Source organism: Lissotriton vulgaris, chromosome 5 (assembly GCF_964263255.1).
Source record: "Lissotriton vulgaris chromosome 5, aLisVul1.2, whole genome shotgun sequence".
In the NCBI taxonomy this organism is placed as follows: domain Eukaryota; kingdom Metazoa; phylum Chordata; class Amphibia; order Caudata; family Salamandridae; genus Lissotriton; species Lissotriton vulgaris.
Window position 1 is genome coordinate 71,765,953 of NC_141693.1, and position 15,774 is coordinate 71,781,726.

General features: G+C 40.3%; 1 pseudogene; it reads left to right on the forward strand.

The window, feature by feature from the left end:
- The first annotated feature begins 341 nt into the window (after window positions 1–341).
- LOC147710212 (uncharacterized) lies at window positions 342–3,051 on the forward strand (annotated as a pseudogene).
- The last annotated feature ends 12,723 nt before the right edge of the window (window positions 3,052–15,774 follow it).

Here is a 15,774-nt window from a genome sequence, read left to right on the forward strand (position 1 = left end):
AAAAAGACGTTTTTAAAATGGCGTTGTGAAAAGTTTTGTAAAGGAGGGGTGAGCGCAGAGAGTGAGACACGAGAAACCGCAGCGGCTGTGTACGTCACACGGTCCGCGTAGTGATTGGGTAATATACGTCACAGTCTGTTCTCTGATTGGTTCACGTGACTTAGAAGAACTGTAAACTGATTGGCTTTTTGGGAAAACACCATTTCTATTGGTTGAGTAAAGTGGTGACGTAGCTCATCCCTGATTGGTTTGTTGGTGTGTTTCGCGCACGGATTGGCTAAGTTTGCGGAACAACCAGGAAATATTTACGATCATTTCCAACTAAACGAACTGGTTTAAAAATGAGCTATTATTACAAGAAAGCTGAGAAAAAGCTTACATTATTTCAGAGATTCAAAATTTTTATTTCACCCGATAAGAAAATTGAAACGCGAGGTGGAAAATTACTTCATAAGTACAAAACACCTGCAGCGTATATGGAAGGTGAATATGGTTATCATACTTGCCTATGGTTTGATGTTTGGAAGCATTATACTAAAGACGATGGTGTTTTAGCCTGGCCAGATGATGGTTCTTTTAACATGAGAATTTTGAGAAATTTGAGAGAAAAGATGTCAGCTCTAATACCAAAGCCCAGACCAACACAATTTGAAGCTTTAGATGAATGGGAGGATGAGATGTTTCAACTTCAGAAGGAAGCAAATGGTTTAATTAGACCTCCTAAAACATCAATTTACAAACGAGAAACGCATGAGGATAGAATGCGTATGTGGAGACAGTCAGACATGTGTGATGGTCTTTATGTAATAAGAGAAATGGTCTCTAATATACCAGGTGAAAAGAATACCCAAATGAAAAATAATGTTGTTGTAGAAAGTGAATCAGAAGATGCAGTTTTAGAAGAAATTTATACAACAAATAAAAAGCAGACCCCACTAAAACCAGCTTGTTCATGGTCCACTCCGATGGTTTCTCCAAGAACCATGCCAAGTGCACCTCCAATTAATGAAGAATCACCCAGATTGTATCCAAATAATTCTAAATCTTTTGAAACTCCTGAAAGATTTGAAACAAGAACTAATTCTAGTGTCTATAATGAGAGCAGAAATTTTCCTGAAACCCCAATGGAAAGGGAAGATCCTAGAAATTTAATGGGGACTGGGAGAAATGAGGAAGGTGCAGATACTTCAGATTATTTACGATCAAAAGAAAAATTAATTCGGCAGTTAACTAAGGGCATGGAAGCAGTAACAGTTCCAGTAACGATTGGTCCTGTTCAGCCTGTTTTTGACCAAGGAGAAATTAAACAATCAGGTTTGACAATTCCATTAAATGCAGAAATTCAGAAAGTAGCTGAAAATATTTATTCAGATTTAACTGAAATACATCGTGAGAAAACAAAAATGCCTGATTTAACTTTTAATCAAAGTTCTTTAAACAGAACACCAATGGGTGCAGAATCTGATGCTGAACCTTCAGAAAGAGCAGAATCCAATTCAAAGCTTGATGTTGCAAAATTAAAAGCAGATCTAGAAGAGTTAATAATTGGCACAATTGGTTCTGACAGTTTGAAGTATTATCGAGATGATGAACTTTTGTTCATCAGCAAGAGCATTCAGTGGAAAACAAAAAATAAATATGATCAGCTGGAGGAGTTGGCTGCAGAATTAGAAATTGATTTGAACAGACAGAAGAATTTGGGAAGACATTACAGATTAGACTTTACTGAAAAAGACATTGGAAATTTTAACACAATGGGAAGAATTTTACAAATAAAAGAATTGATTGTGTACATCAAAAAGTTAGGTGATTTGAGCAAGTGGAGAGTGAAGTGGACTAAAAAGAAGGAAGAAGAGAGGTTGGATAAACTGTCTAAACAGTTTCCAATGAGAGAAATTGCAGGTGGTGGTTATGTTCATGTTCCATGGTCAAGACAGGACATTTTGTTATTTACAAATGATTTCCCTCGGCTGAGAGAAAAACCTGTGGAATGGTATTGACAGGTAGACAGATTCATCAAAGTTTCGAAAGTTCTCTGGATTGATCTGGAGGATTTTTTGACATTGTTGTCCCATCAGATCTTTGGACAGAATGTAAAATTGCTGTGAGTTGGCCACAAGTGGAACCAGAGCGAAATAAGGAAACAGGTGCTCCAGCATCAGAGGTCATGGATCTATATGACAAAGTGATTTACTGGTTGAAAAAGAAAATTGCACCAAAAGAAGTTGATTGGGTAAAAATAGACAGAACAAAACAGGAACCAAAAGAGTCAGTTCATTCGTTTTATGAAAGGTTATTACTGTTTTTTAAACAGTACAGTGGCTATGAAAAATTAGATGAAAAGGATATGAGCCATTTTATTTACAGATTTGTTTATGGTCTTAGACCAGAAATTGGAGAAATGATCAGGAGTAATATTGTCGGATGGCATCAAATTCAGTTGATGAAATTCTGAGAAAGGCAAAATACTGCAGTGATGAATTGGAAGCAAAACAAAAGAAATAAAAAGAAAAGGCAATGTGGGCTCAGGTGAAAGTGGCTGAACATCAAATTGCAAGCCTTGAAAATAAAAATGTAAATTTTGTTCAGAATAAGAATAAGAATCAGAATCAGGGTCAGGGAAAGTTTAAAAATAATTTTAACAAGCCAAAGTTTAATGTTAATATTGAGGAGTTAAAGCAAAAATTACCTTGTTTCAATTGCGGCGAAATTGGACACTGGAAGCGCGAGTGTAAAAACCCGCCCAGAAATTTTAAAAATGCATCATTAAATCCACAGATACAGAATGATGTAGATCTACAGCAACAGCTACAGCGACAGTTGAACGACTTGAGTCTTCAGCAACAGCTAAAGCGACAGTTAGTGCAGCAGCAGAGTCAAATTCCACAGCCTCCTTTTCCAAATTGCGGGGGTGGTCAAAGGTTTAATTCAAACACTGGATTCAGCGGAGGTGGGCAGGTACTAAGAGCTCAAAGACTAAATGTGCAAAATGCATCAGGACAATTTTTGATTACAGGAAATCAAGGAAACGATTCTGATGACTGCTTCTGACGGTGCCCGAGAGAGGAGGAAGAGTGTGTAATTGGAGCCACTCTTGAGGTTGATCAGTCTGGTCCATATGTAAATGGCAAAGTGAATGATGTAGAAATCACTTTTCTTGTGGACACTGGTGCAACCCGTTCTACTGTTAGATCAGTGTAAATTGAAAACCTGCCTCTCTCTGGGGATACCATCCAAGTAGTCGGTGTAAGTAATCAACAAATTAAAACAGATTTGACAGAACCTGTGAAAGTGGAAATTGGCAAATTTAAAGATAAACATAGGTTTGTAGTTTGCAACAGCAGTCCTGTAAATTTGTTGGGGAGAGATATATTGTGTAAAATGAATTGCAGAATATATTGCTCACCTGAAGGAATTGAATTACAAACCATGGAGGAAGATGAACTGTACAGATTAACAATGTTAATGGTTGAAGCAGAAGAAACAAAATTGTTTCCTGTATTTGATAAAGAAAATCTGCCTGAAGAATTAAAAGAGACAGTCAAAACTGAAATTTGGGATTTAACAGGAAATGAAATGGGTCTAATGAAACATGTTGATCCTGTCAAAATTACAGTGAAACAGGGAATAGAATTTCCAAACATTCCACAGTACAAAATGAAAGCTGAAACAATTGAGGGTGTTATTCCTGTGATTGAGAAATTAATTAATCAAGGTGTTTTGAAAGAAATGAGAGTAGTCCTTGTAATTCACCGATTATGGGGATCAAAAAGCCAAATGGAACGTACAGGATTGTTCAGGATTTGAGAAAGATTAACCAAATTGTTGTTCCTTGTTGTCCAATTGTTCCAAATCCTGCAGTCATTCTTTACCAGATTCCACATGATGCAGAATGGTACACTGTCATTGATCTTTGCAATGCGTTCTTTACTGTTCCATTGAATCCAGAGAGTCAGGAAATCTTTGCGTTTAGATTTCAAAGTAGGACCCTCGCATGGTGTAGAATTCCTCAAGGGTATACAGAGAGTCCTTCTATCTTTAATGAATTGTTAAAGAAATCTTTGGAAGTTCTAAATTTACCTGGCAGATCGACTTTGGTCCAATACATTGACGATCTGTTAGTGGCAGCAAAAACAAGAGACAAATGTATCACAGAATTGCAAAGGGAATCAGACAGGTAACAATTGAGAGGATTAAAATGATTCAGGGAATGCAACCTCCAAAAACACAAAGACAGGTCAGAATGTTTCTGGGAATGGTTGGCTATTGTCGTCAATGGATCAGTGGATTTTCAGTAATTGCGAAACCACTACAGAGACTGACAAAATCAGACATAAAAGATCCAATTGTCCTTACTGAAATTGAGTTGGAAGCTTTTGAAAAGTTAAAAAGAAGCCTGTGTGAAGCTCCAGCTCTGGGCATGCCAGATTATGAGAAGGATTTTGAACTATAATGCAGTGAAAGAGAAGGATGTGCATTGTCTGTGTTAATACAGAGACATGGAAATTTGAGAAAGCCTATTGCTTACTTTTCAGCAGTAGTTGATCCAGTTGCAAAAGCATTACCAGGCTGCTTAGAAGCAGTTGCAGCAACTAGCGTGAGCCTTGAACAAAGTGAAGGAATCATAATGGGATTTCCTGTAAAAGTCTACGTTCCCCATTCAGTTGAGATTCTCCTTACAAGGAGTAAAACGCAGCACTTAACAAGCAATAGACTCACAATAATGTATCAATAGCAAGATGTGTGAATCTAAATCCTTCCACGTTGTTACCTGATGATACTGTAACTGAAATTGGAAATGAAAACGATGTGGAACATGAGTGCTTGGATGTTTTGGAATACTGTACCAAGCCAAGGCAGGACATTAAAGATGTACCTTTGGCTGTTTCAGATGAAGTTTACTTTGTTGATGGTTCATGTTTGAGATCTGAGGGAGGTTTTCTCAGAGCAGCCTATTCAGTCTTCACAGTTGCAGATGTTGTGGAAGCATCATGTCTTGAAGGAATTCGTTCAGCACAAGTGGCTGAATTGATTGCTTTAATTCGTGCATGTGAAAGAGCAAAAGATATGAAAATTACCATAATAACTGACAGCCAGTATGGGTATGGAGTTGTGCATGATTATGGACAACTCTGGTCTCAAAGAGGCTATATGACATCAGCAGGTTCACCAATTAGAAATGCGAAACTTATTAAAAGACTGATTGATGGCATACAGTTGCCGGAAGAAATTGCAATAGTAAAATGTGCAGCTCATAAAAAAGGTGAAGATTTTATCACCAAAGGGAATGCTTATGCAGATGAAATTGCAAAATATTGTGCAAAAAACAATTTTGCACTCAATCGGGAGAAAAATGATGAATATGCTTTGAATTCATTAATGCTAACATCAGTAGTGGAAACATGGCAGGAAATTAAAGATTTTCAAGATGAAGCTGATGATGAGGAGAAAAACACATGGTCAAAAGCAGAATGTAGACAGCGAGATGAGGATGGAGTTTGGACGTACAAAGATGGCAGAGTAGTCTTACCAAATTGCATGATTGCTGACATGGCCAGATTGTATCATGGCCCAGGTCATATTGGAAGAGATTCAATGATCAGACTTTTCAAAGAATCTTGGTTTAATACCAAATTCAGAACTATTGCAGAATCACTTTGCCGAAGGTGTTTGATCTGTCAACAAATGAACCCAAACAGAAAGACGGTTGTGGGAGCGGGAACCATAGGTCGGGAGGGTGGTCCTTTCACCAGGTTACAGATGGATTTCATTGAGATGCCCAAACACAACAAGCTACAATATGTTTTGGTAATTGTCTGTTTGTTTTCAAGATGGGTAGAAGCATTCCCCACACGTCACAGTGATTCAATTACTGTAGCTAAATTGCTTTTGAGAGAGATAATACCAAGATACGGATTTCCTGTGACAATAGAGAGTGATAGAGGAGGACATTTTGATAACAGACTGTTAAAATTAATTTGTGAAGCCTTACACATTGAGCAGAAATTGCATTGTGCATACAGACCAGAGGCATCTGGAGTTGTAGAACAAATAAATGGAACGATCAAGAACAGAATTGGGAAAATGTGTCTAGCTACAGGTATAAAGTGGACAGATGCTCTTCCTCTTGTTTTGATGACTCTAAGGAGTACACCAGATACAAAGACAGGTTTAAGTCCACATGATATCCTCATGGGCAGAGTCATGAGGCAAGCATTTATACCAGTTGGAAAACTGTTGAGCATTAATGACAGTGCAATTTTGGAATACTGTAAGAAGCTGTCTGACGTCGTGACTTCTGTGTCTAATCAGGTGGGAACTGAAGTACAGTCAAGAAACAAAGTGCAAACGCATGATCTGAGACCTGGAGATTGGGTGAGAACAAAAGTTCATCGAAGAAAAAACTGTCTGGTGCCGAGGTGACAGAAAGCGTGACAGGTGATACTTGTGACAACAAATGCAGTGAAGTGTAGAGGTATAAAAAGGTGGATTCATCCAAGTCATACAATTCCTATACCTACACCTGAAAATTCTGATGAAGAAAGTGCTACAACAGCTGATTCAGATTCTGAAGAAGAAGCTGAAGAAAATCCAGATTCTGAAGATCGACAGGAAGGTCGACATCTGGAAAATTCATCTGTGAATGGAGATTTGACTGAAAAAGATCTAGAAATCATTGTTGTAGACTCTGAAGATGATGACAATCTGCTAGAAAGAGAAACAGCAGAGGAATGTGAAAAAGAAGCAGAAGAGTCTGATCAAGTACAGAAACAAGACCAGGAGATTATTGAAAAGCAGAAAAGAAGCTCTGAATGCAGGAACAGGAAATCTGAAGCTGGGAAGTTGAAGGTAATTGAAGAAGAGGAAGACGAATTGCCGAGTACCAGTAATGGAAGTAAAGTTCCTAACGGAGTGAAATTGCTGAGTAGAGAAATTCCTGAGTCAAGAATAGAAGTTTCTGACAGTGATTCTGGAGAAAGTGACGAAGATTCTCAAATAAACAAATTGAGAAAGAGATCTTGGAGAACAGAATTGAATGTGACTGAGCCAAAGAAGAAATTTTCAAGAAAAGGTGATAATTGGCCAAGTGAAAATGAAGGTCTGAGATATAGATTAGTAAACAGATCAAAGGAACAGGTGAATGAGATTACTAGTCAAGAGGACCCTGAGAAGAAACCAGAAGTAGGAAAGAAAATAGAAGTTGTCTCTAGAAAAACAAAGAGAGTTTTAAAGCCAAATCAAAAGTATAAGTCTCCTGAATGGGCTTATATAATTATTCCACCTGTAATTGAAATAAATAGTAGCAATCAGGAAGAAGCTGAGGACTATAGTGACAATGATTAAAGTACTAATCTGTTAAAATTTAGGTTTCTAATTGTGGCATAAGGCTGAAGAAATTGTGTTAGGTGACATAAGGGCGAAGAAATTGTGTTTAGTTGGAAATTAACTTGTGACGCAAGGTCGAAGAAAAGTTGTTAGAGGGTTTAAAAAAACATTTAAAAGGGGGGGTGTTTAATTTTAGATTTAGACATTTAGACACAATTTAAAATTTTTGTTTTTGTTTTCTTTTTCTGTGATAAAGCCAGTGAAAATGCCTTTCACTCTGAAACGTAGTACCTCGAAATGTTCAATTTTTAAGAGAAGCTGCAGGATGACTCTGATATGTATGCTCATATTAATTCTGCTCTGGTTAGTTTTAGCTGTCATCTTTCCTGGATCGATAAGGAGATGTACAAGGTCAATATGACAAGCAAAGCTTCAATTAGTCAAAACAAACATAGTGCAAACATAGTGCAACAGGCAAAACTAACAAAGTTATTGAACACAGACCAGAAGCTCATCAAGATAGGTCTGTTAGTGATTTTTCTAGCAATACATTTTCAAGACTTTTGGGTGAATGTGTTAAAATTATGGGTGTCAAAGATTGTTACATCTGTGTAAAGTTGCCTGCTTCTGTTTCCGAGGGAGTGACATACAATATGCTTCCTCTTACTTATGGCATGACCTGCAGTGTGATAGCTAGCTTATTTTATCAGACTGGTCGTTTAGAATATTATTACTCTAACTATGATGAGATTTTTGCTAACCTGAAAATTGAGAAGGCTTTAAATAAACACAAACAAGCTAAACAGATGAGGGAATCCTTTTTAGTTACTAATGAACTTACTTATGAGTATGCTTACAGAAATAATTTAACGTGCAAACTGAGAGCTGAGGAAAATACTTTTCTGAACTTAGTAGAGGAGAGAAGGGCAATAATTTAACGTGCAAACTGAGAGCTGAGGAAAATACTTTTCTGAACTTAGTAGAGGAGAGAAGGGCAATCTATAAAAGAAATGAAATGGTCAAACAAACCAATTCGAGGTTTTGGCAGAAGGAGGATGAAAAATTGAATGGCAAATTTTTTGACAATGTTGCAATTCACATAGACAAGCCAATTAGTGGTAAGCTTTGCATTAGAAGAGATAACACACTTTTTGACAATTATTTTGTGGGAGCTAGTAATTGTGAGGACACTTACCAAATTATGGGGGGTTGGGGATTCAAAGGTGGCAAAGACCCAATTTTTCCTGGAATTTATTTTATCTGTGGAGATAAAGCCTATTATAACCTCCCGGATCATTGGTATGGGACATGTTTTGTTGGTCTTGTTTTTCCAAAAATATTTCATGTTGACAGAAATGCAGAAGGTTCTTTTGAAATTAGTAATCATGTCAATAGATACTAAAGAGAAAGTTTCTCAGAGATTTTGGGAGACATTTTTGAGGCTGTAATACCTTTAGTAGGTATAACCCTGAATGCAGGTAGAATCAGAAAATTATCCACAATTGTTGACAGATTGTCAACTGACACAGCTACAGCTGGTGGTTTCCAATTAGTGGATACTGAGGTCATTGCAATTAGATCGATGGTGATGCAAAACCGTCTTGCCCTGGACATACTCCTAGCAAAAGAGGGAGGAGTCTGTGGCATTTTACATGTCCAACACTGCTGTACATACATCCCAGATGAAAGTAGAAACATTGAAATTTACATAAAAAATATCACAGAGATGCATTCGGAAATAATTCCTTTAGAAGAAGATGATTTTTCAGAACGTCTTTCCAAAAGATTTCAAGCTATCAAAACATGGTTTCAAGAAATTGGTGGTTCAGTTCTTGGCTAGATTCTAACACCTTTGTTTGTAATAATTTTTGTGATAGTTTTGTTGAAGATTAGTTGCATGTTGCATAAGAGAAAAAAGTACATGAAGGAAAAGAGAAGAATTTATAAAATCAGAAAGGATCAGGAGAGGGAGATGGAGCTGGAAGAGTTTCGTAGAGCTCAATATGATAGTTGCAAAGAAACAGCTGAAACAAGTTTTTAGAAATACTAACACAGTGAAATGAAATCATATTCATCCTAGATAAAAATTTGCTAAATTTTGGTGTGGTGATTTGGAAATCACCAGATGAGGGAGTTGATGGAGCGAGATTCAGAAATGTATTCATTTCAGCTTGTGAAGTTACACTTCCATAATTAATTAATAAAATTAATGATGATTTGTGTTGTGTGATTACTAATTCAACTTAGATTAAGTATTGCATTCACGAACATATGGGTTTAACATATATGTGCTCTATGTTGCAACAAGTACGTTATAAAATTAATTAACTAATCTTTGTTTGTTTGTCTATTGTCTTATTAATTTTGCGACTGTTTAATTAAATGGCATGCACCTATATTATGTATGCTTTTGTCTATGTGGTGTCTTTTATTTTATACAGGTATGTGTAAAATCCTGCTGGACTAAATGAAGAAATGGTAGATATAAATGCTGCTTTATTTGTTTGCTTCTGCTAGATAATATAGACTAATGGGTTAATTATTAGCAATGGTGGGTGGGTAACAGAACGAATTTCAATTCTTACATTAATTACTCTTTTGTGTTTGTTTATATACTAGTTAACATAAAAGGTGGTTTGGGCCTAGTGCATTCGTGACTGGCAAAAAGTTCTGCTCGAGAAAGCAAGAGTCCAAAGATGTGGTTGGATTCCCTGCCAAACTTATTTACGTGATGAAAAATGAAACGTGATGAGCTGACTGTTCTTTAGTCAAGCAAGGCCAAGGTCAGGAACCGGCAGAGGAATATGACAAGCTGAGGAAGTTATGGACCTTGTTTTTATAATGTTGCAAACTGGAGGAAGCCTCACAAACTCGAAAGCGAAGGACAATGGACTCTAAGAAAGAGACGGAACTAAGGTTCTAAAGAATGCAATGACATGATGGCCTGTCACTTGACAGCCAATCAGACTTCGACTTGAGCAAAAAAATATACGTTTTCTGAGATTAGTTTAGTGTAAAAAGGTATAAAAACTCTCTCCTGGAGAAGAGAGCTGCTGCTTCTTGCTGACCTTAGATGGGAGTGTCGTAATGACGGACTTTACTTGGAGCACGTAAGAGACCCTCAGGGCTTAAAGACTTTTTAATCTTTTTAATTTTAGAATTTTAGCAAGTGTAGCCAGGGACTTAGAAATTAGATGATGTCAAACTGGTATTTCCTATTTGAATTATGTTTTTGAATTTACTTGAAACTGTCATTTCCTTCTTGCGAAAACTTTAATAAAAAATGCTTTAATAAAAGATTCTAATGCACTTTCTAAAATAATAGTTAATAAAAACACTATTTTGAAAAACAAGCTTGCCTTGTTATTTCATGAGTTTAGGTTACCATTAGCGGATCCTTTCGCCACAGTGGCTTAATTAATCGTAGGGTTTGTTAAAGTGTGATGAATTCGTTTAACTACAGTTGTATATAAATGTATATATTTTGTGAATAGGTTAATTAGGTCACATGATTCAGTTGGTCAAAATATGTCATATTAGATTTTGGGCCTTATAAGTGATTTATGATTAATGGTGAGTATTGTGAAGTTAGTTAGTGATACTTATGACATATTTCCTATAGGCCGCTGGATCAAACACATTTCTAGTGTTTTAATATGTACTGCAACATGCATAGAAGTTATTATCTATAGTGATGTCTTGCCCTTAGCCCCGCCCGTAGCCCCGCCCACCTGCCACACCTCTAGCTCATTTTAATGAGTACCTGCACTTATTTTTTCCCATTTAAGGCACCGATTTCCATGACATAAGACATACATTCTTTGCTGCTTCAAAACGCACGTTTCCAGGCGCAGAAGGGATTTGGTTAAGAGGCCTATGAAGTGTTACTTGTACAGTACAAGTAAGACGTGCCAGGCTGGAGTGCGTGCACAGATGCACATGAGTCCTAGATTGAGCAAGAAGGGACATTTTCTATTGGTTGAAGGCTGATGTGTAACCAAGATACGGTAGGACACCCAGGCTCCAGACATACAGTGCCAGGCTTTCACAAGCAGAGGGCTCCCAGATGCAGTGTTTGCCCCATGAATGACCTTGGGATCAGTGCTGGGCTGCCAGACACTAAAACAGCACTGTCCAGCTTTCAGAATGGCCAGTCAGCTCAGAGGCGCAAACAATATACAAGTTTCCTTTAGTATTCCTATTAAACTACCCACGCTTCTCACCAGCTCGCAATGCTCACTGACAAACGTCTTCCCCTACAACCAGGGCTCGAGTCGGTGTACCACGCGGGTGGACGGCGTCCCCCCACTAATTTTACCGGGTGGACGCTGTCCCCCCTGCCATACAGCTGGACTTCACTCTTTGGCCTCTCTATCGCATCTAAGGGGTGAGCGAGGGGAGGCAATGAGCCCGATGATGCAAGCCACCTTTCCTGACTTCACTTCCTATTGCGACGTCACTTCCAGTGACAGCGTCCCCCCCTTCTTTTTTTTAGGACTTGTGCCCTGTGTGTGTGTATTCCTGTCTCTCTTGCTGTCTGTGTGTACTTTACCACGTGACGCGCTGTTTGCCACAGTTCACTCGGATCAGGAGGGCTGATATTTCTTACTCACGGTAACCAGAACACCGCGGGTCGCGCCGCGTCTCATCCCAGGGTCCGGTCTGTTGTGCTTCAACCCCCTTCCCCCCTTCAATCTCAGATCAGACCCCACCTCAGGAAAGGCTTCACAAACCAGAATGTTTCAAGAAGGCGACAACGTCCGCATCGCACAGTTAGAAAGTTTGAAGCGATTCTTTCAAGAACAAAATAACTTTTTGTAAGAAGGGTTTTTTTACTCCTGCAAAACAAACTTTTTTTGCGGAGTGTTTCACCTCTGTTTTATTTACCACAATCCCTCTAGCGCCTCAGCTAGCCCCAACGTCGAGTTCGCTTTACAACTGCTATATTCTGAAGGCAACATAGACACCTGAAGTCTCTTTCTGGGCGCAACTGAGTGCAAACCACCTTTTGTGACGTCACTTCCTGTCGTGACGTAAGTGTCCCCCCACTTCTTTTTAGGTCTCGGCCTGATCCAGCGCATGCGCTGGCCTCGGCCGAGACATTTTGGGGCTCTCAGAAATGCTACTTTGCAGGCGATCAGCTTGCTAGAACGCGCACAAGTGCGCGCGATGTGCACAGCATTTTTCCCCATCACGCGGGCGAGTGCGCTTTATAGCAAGCTGGTGGCCGGCAATGCAGTGATGTGCGTGCGCACCACTTGCATTTTTGTTTTGTTTTGTTTTTGCGATCACTCGTGTTTTTTGTTTGTTTTGGAGGTCACTTGCGTTTTTGTTGTTTTTTTTGCAATCACTCGCGTATTTTGGCTGCAACGAGGCTGGGCAGAGCTCCTCTGCAGGTCAGTGCACCCCGTGACACCCGAGTACTAGCGACCCGACCCATCAGAATGCTCGACTTTACTGCACTCTCTTATGTTAACAGAAACCACCACTGCCTTCCTGCAACAAGAAAATACTCTGTCGGTGGCGTGCATTTTATTATCAAGTTTAAAGTAAACCAGCCGCGTAATATATGCCACGTTAACTCTCATAGAGGCGCGCCATGTCCACGCCTCTTGAACGCCTCAGGCGAGGCTTCTATTCACGTGTGCTTTCTATGCACATATGTACGCCGCCTTCTGAGACTGATCCTGCTGCGCCCACAGCCTGCACCAGCTGCTCCTTCTGCCATACACTCTCGTTTCAAACACTCAAAGAATGTCGCGGTAATCTGAGGGCAGCAAACCCATTCACTTCACTCTAATTGAAAAGGTACTTTTGAACAAGTATATTTCTTGAGTTGGATATACAGTTCTTCCAGGCAGCGATGTGCTTGAAAGCACAGAGGATGCAACGTATTAAAGGCAAAGCGACACCTCCCTTGTTTTTAACATACAGACACATTACTTCAGCTTGTTTCTTGAATGATCAAGTCATGTCCATAGCAGAGATTTGTGACTTATCCCAACATAGAAAAGGCGTGCCCTATTCTAGCATGGGGCTTAGGAGAATCAACAGCAATCTCAGGTTTCCGCTGGCTTTTCAACTGAGCAAACAAAACCCATAATTACTTCCCACAGCTTGTTCAGAGAGCAGCTGGCAGGTTTTTCATGTGCCCTACACGAGCCAGTTCTGCCGTGCCTACTGAAGGGCTTTTCTCAGACTTTGCAATGATGCCAAAGGCTGCTTAAGCACCTCTGCAATTGAGCGGATTTTATTGGCAGTCTGATGTTCATTATTGATATAGATTTCAGAAGCACAGTTAAATGCACCAACACTACAATTAAGCAGCCTGGCGCATGCATTCCCCCACCCTTCCCACTTGTTTACAGTTGCCAGATTTCAGAGTAATTACATTAACTAAATAGTGAGTACCGGCACTTCTAAATGCCAGCCCCCAACGCCCAATACCTCTGACCACTCCCACTCCAACGAGTACTGGGACTTTCACTTGGCATGGGCGAGTACTGCTACTTTGGAGCAGCGGGCACGCCTCGGGTTAGGTATGTGCAGCATCGCACTCGTCGACTAGATTGCCACTGAACGAGTATTTACACTACTCCCACACGAAGGCATAGAGCGCCGTCTTCTGAGGCGCAGACAAATTGTTCAGCCACAGCTCTTTTGAATTACATCAGGTTTGCCGGGGGGCTCTGCCCATTCAACCACACTTTAGGCGTACGCGGGCCAGGCCCAACCAGTTATCGCGACACACAGGAAATCCCGCCAGTGAAGGGATGAGTGTGCATGCCAGTAGCTAGGGATAGGTGGGAAGGTGATCACCTCGAGACAGACTGAGGAGTTGTACTTAAAGCCCAGCTGGGATGTTGCATTTGTGAAAACAAATGCGTTGTATTGACTGCTGTCCATACATGAGCAGCTGTGTGTGCGAGTGCGTGCATGTGTGGGTGCAAGGGGTGAGTGTGTGTGGTAGAAATGCAATGTTTGTTTCTGCAAATCATGCTAGCTTTTCTTTTACATGTATCAACGTTTTGTGCAGCAGAGACTGTTTATACATCTACATGATAAACCGGGAACATGCTTGATGGAAACATTTAGAACATGCTTGATGGAAACATTTATAGTGCCTGTAAGGTAATGCATAGCGCTAGGTATACAACTCCCAACCAGACACACGGTTCGAAACGCTGCAGTGGCGCAGAGAAGGAGATCTACAGGTGGCGAGGATGGGCGAGCAAACACCAGAGAACACGAAGTCCTTGGTCCTCCAGACAATATGATGCCCGATGTGTTTACTGTAAGATATTATCATGGGATCCTTGCTGCCAGCAGAATTGTAATGGTGTCTTATACTCGCCGGGGGTTCGGCCTCGCTGCCTTACTTGGCGCGGATGTTTTATGGTACTGTCGTTTTTCAACATCTTAAAAACAATAAACACGTGTTGGAAAAAATTAGAACTAAATCAATCAGTAGGTGCTACTTCCCATAAAACCACAACCATGTATTAAGCATGTGGTATACATAAACAATATTTTGATTCTTATACCCAATGACTAACAATTGTACAATCAAATCACAATTTTACAACGTACCTGGGTTTCCTTCCTAAATGCGCCTACCTCGAGATTCAGTTGGCCACTGTTTGTGTCTACATATCCGCCTACCAACAGATGTCAGTGCACGCTTTTCCACCAGGCACACACACCACCAGCCGTCAGTGCATGCTTCCAGACACACACACACCACCAGCCGTCAGTGCACGCTTTGCCACCATGCACGCACACCACCAGCCGTCAGTGCAAGATTTCAACAGGCACACACACACCACCAGCTGTCGGTGCACGCTTTCACCAGGCATACACACCACCGACTGTCAGTGCACACTTTCACCAGGCACAGACACCATCAGTCGTCAGTGCACGCTTTCACCGGGCACAAACACCACCAGCCATCAGTGCACGCCTTCACCGGGCACAAACACCAACAGCCGTCAGTGCACGCTTCCACCAGGTACACACACCACCAGCCATCAGTGCACGCTTTCACCAGGTACACACACACCACTAGCCGTCAGAGCACACTTTCACCAGGCACACACCACCAGCCGTCAGTGCAAGCTTTAACCAGGCACACACACACCACCAGCCATCAGTGCACGTTTCCACCAGGCACAAACACAACCAGCTGGCAGTGCACACTTCCACCAGGCACACACTCCACCAGCCATCAGTGCACAATTTCTACAGGCACACACACCACCAGACATCAGTGCACGCATCAATTGTTAATGCATCCACAATTAACTATTGTAGCAATCGCAGTATGGCGCACTTTACTTTTAAACATATTCATCTAATGAACAGGATGCCACCATTGCTACAAAAATAAATACACATTTTTTTGGCCTACAATTTATAGACTTTTGTTGCAATAGGTGTTGCAATATTTAG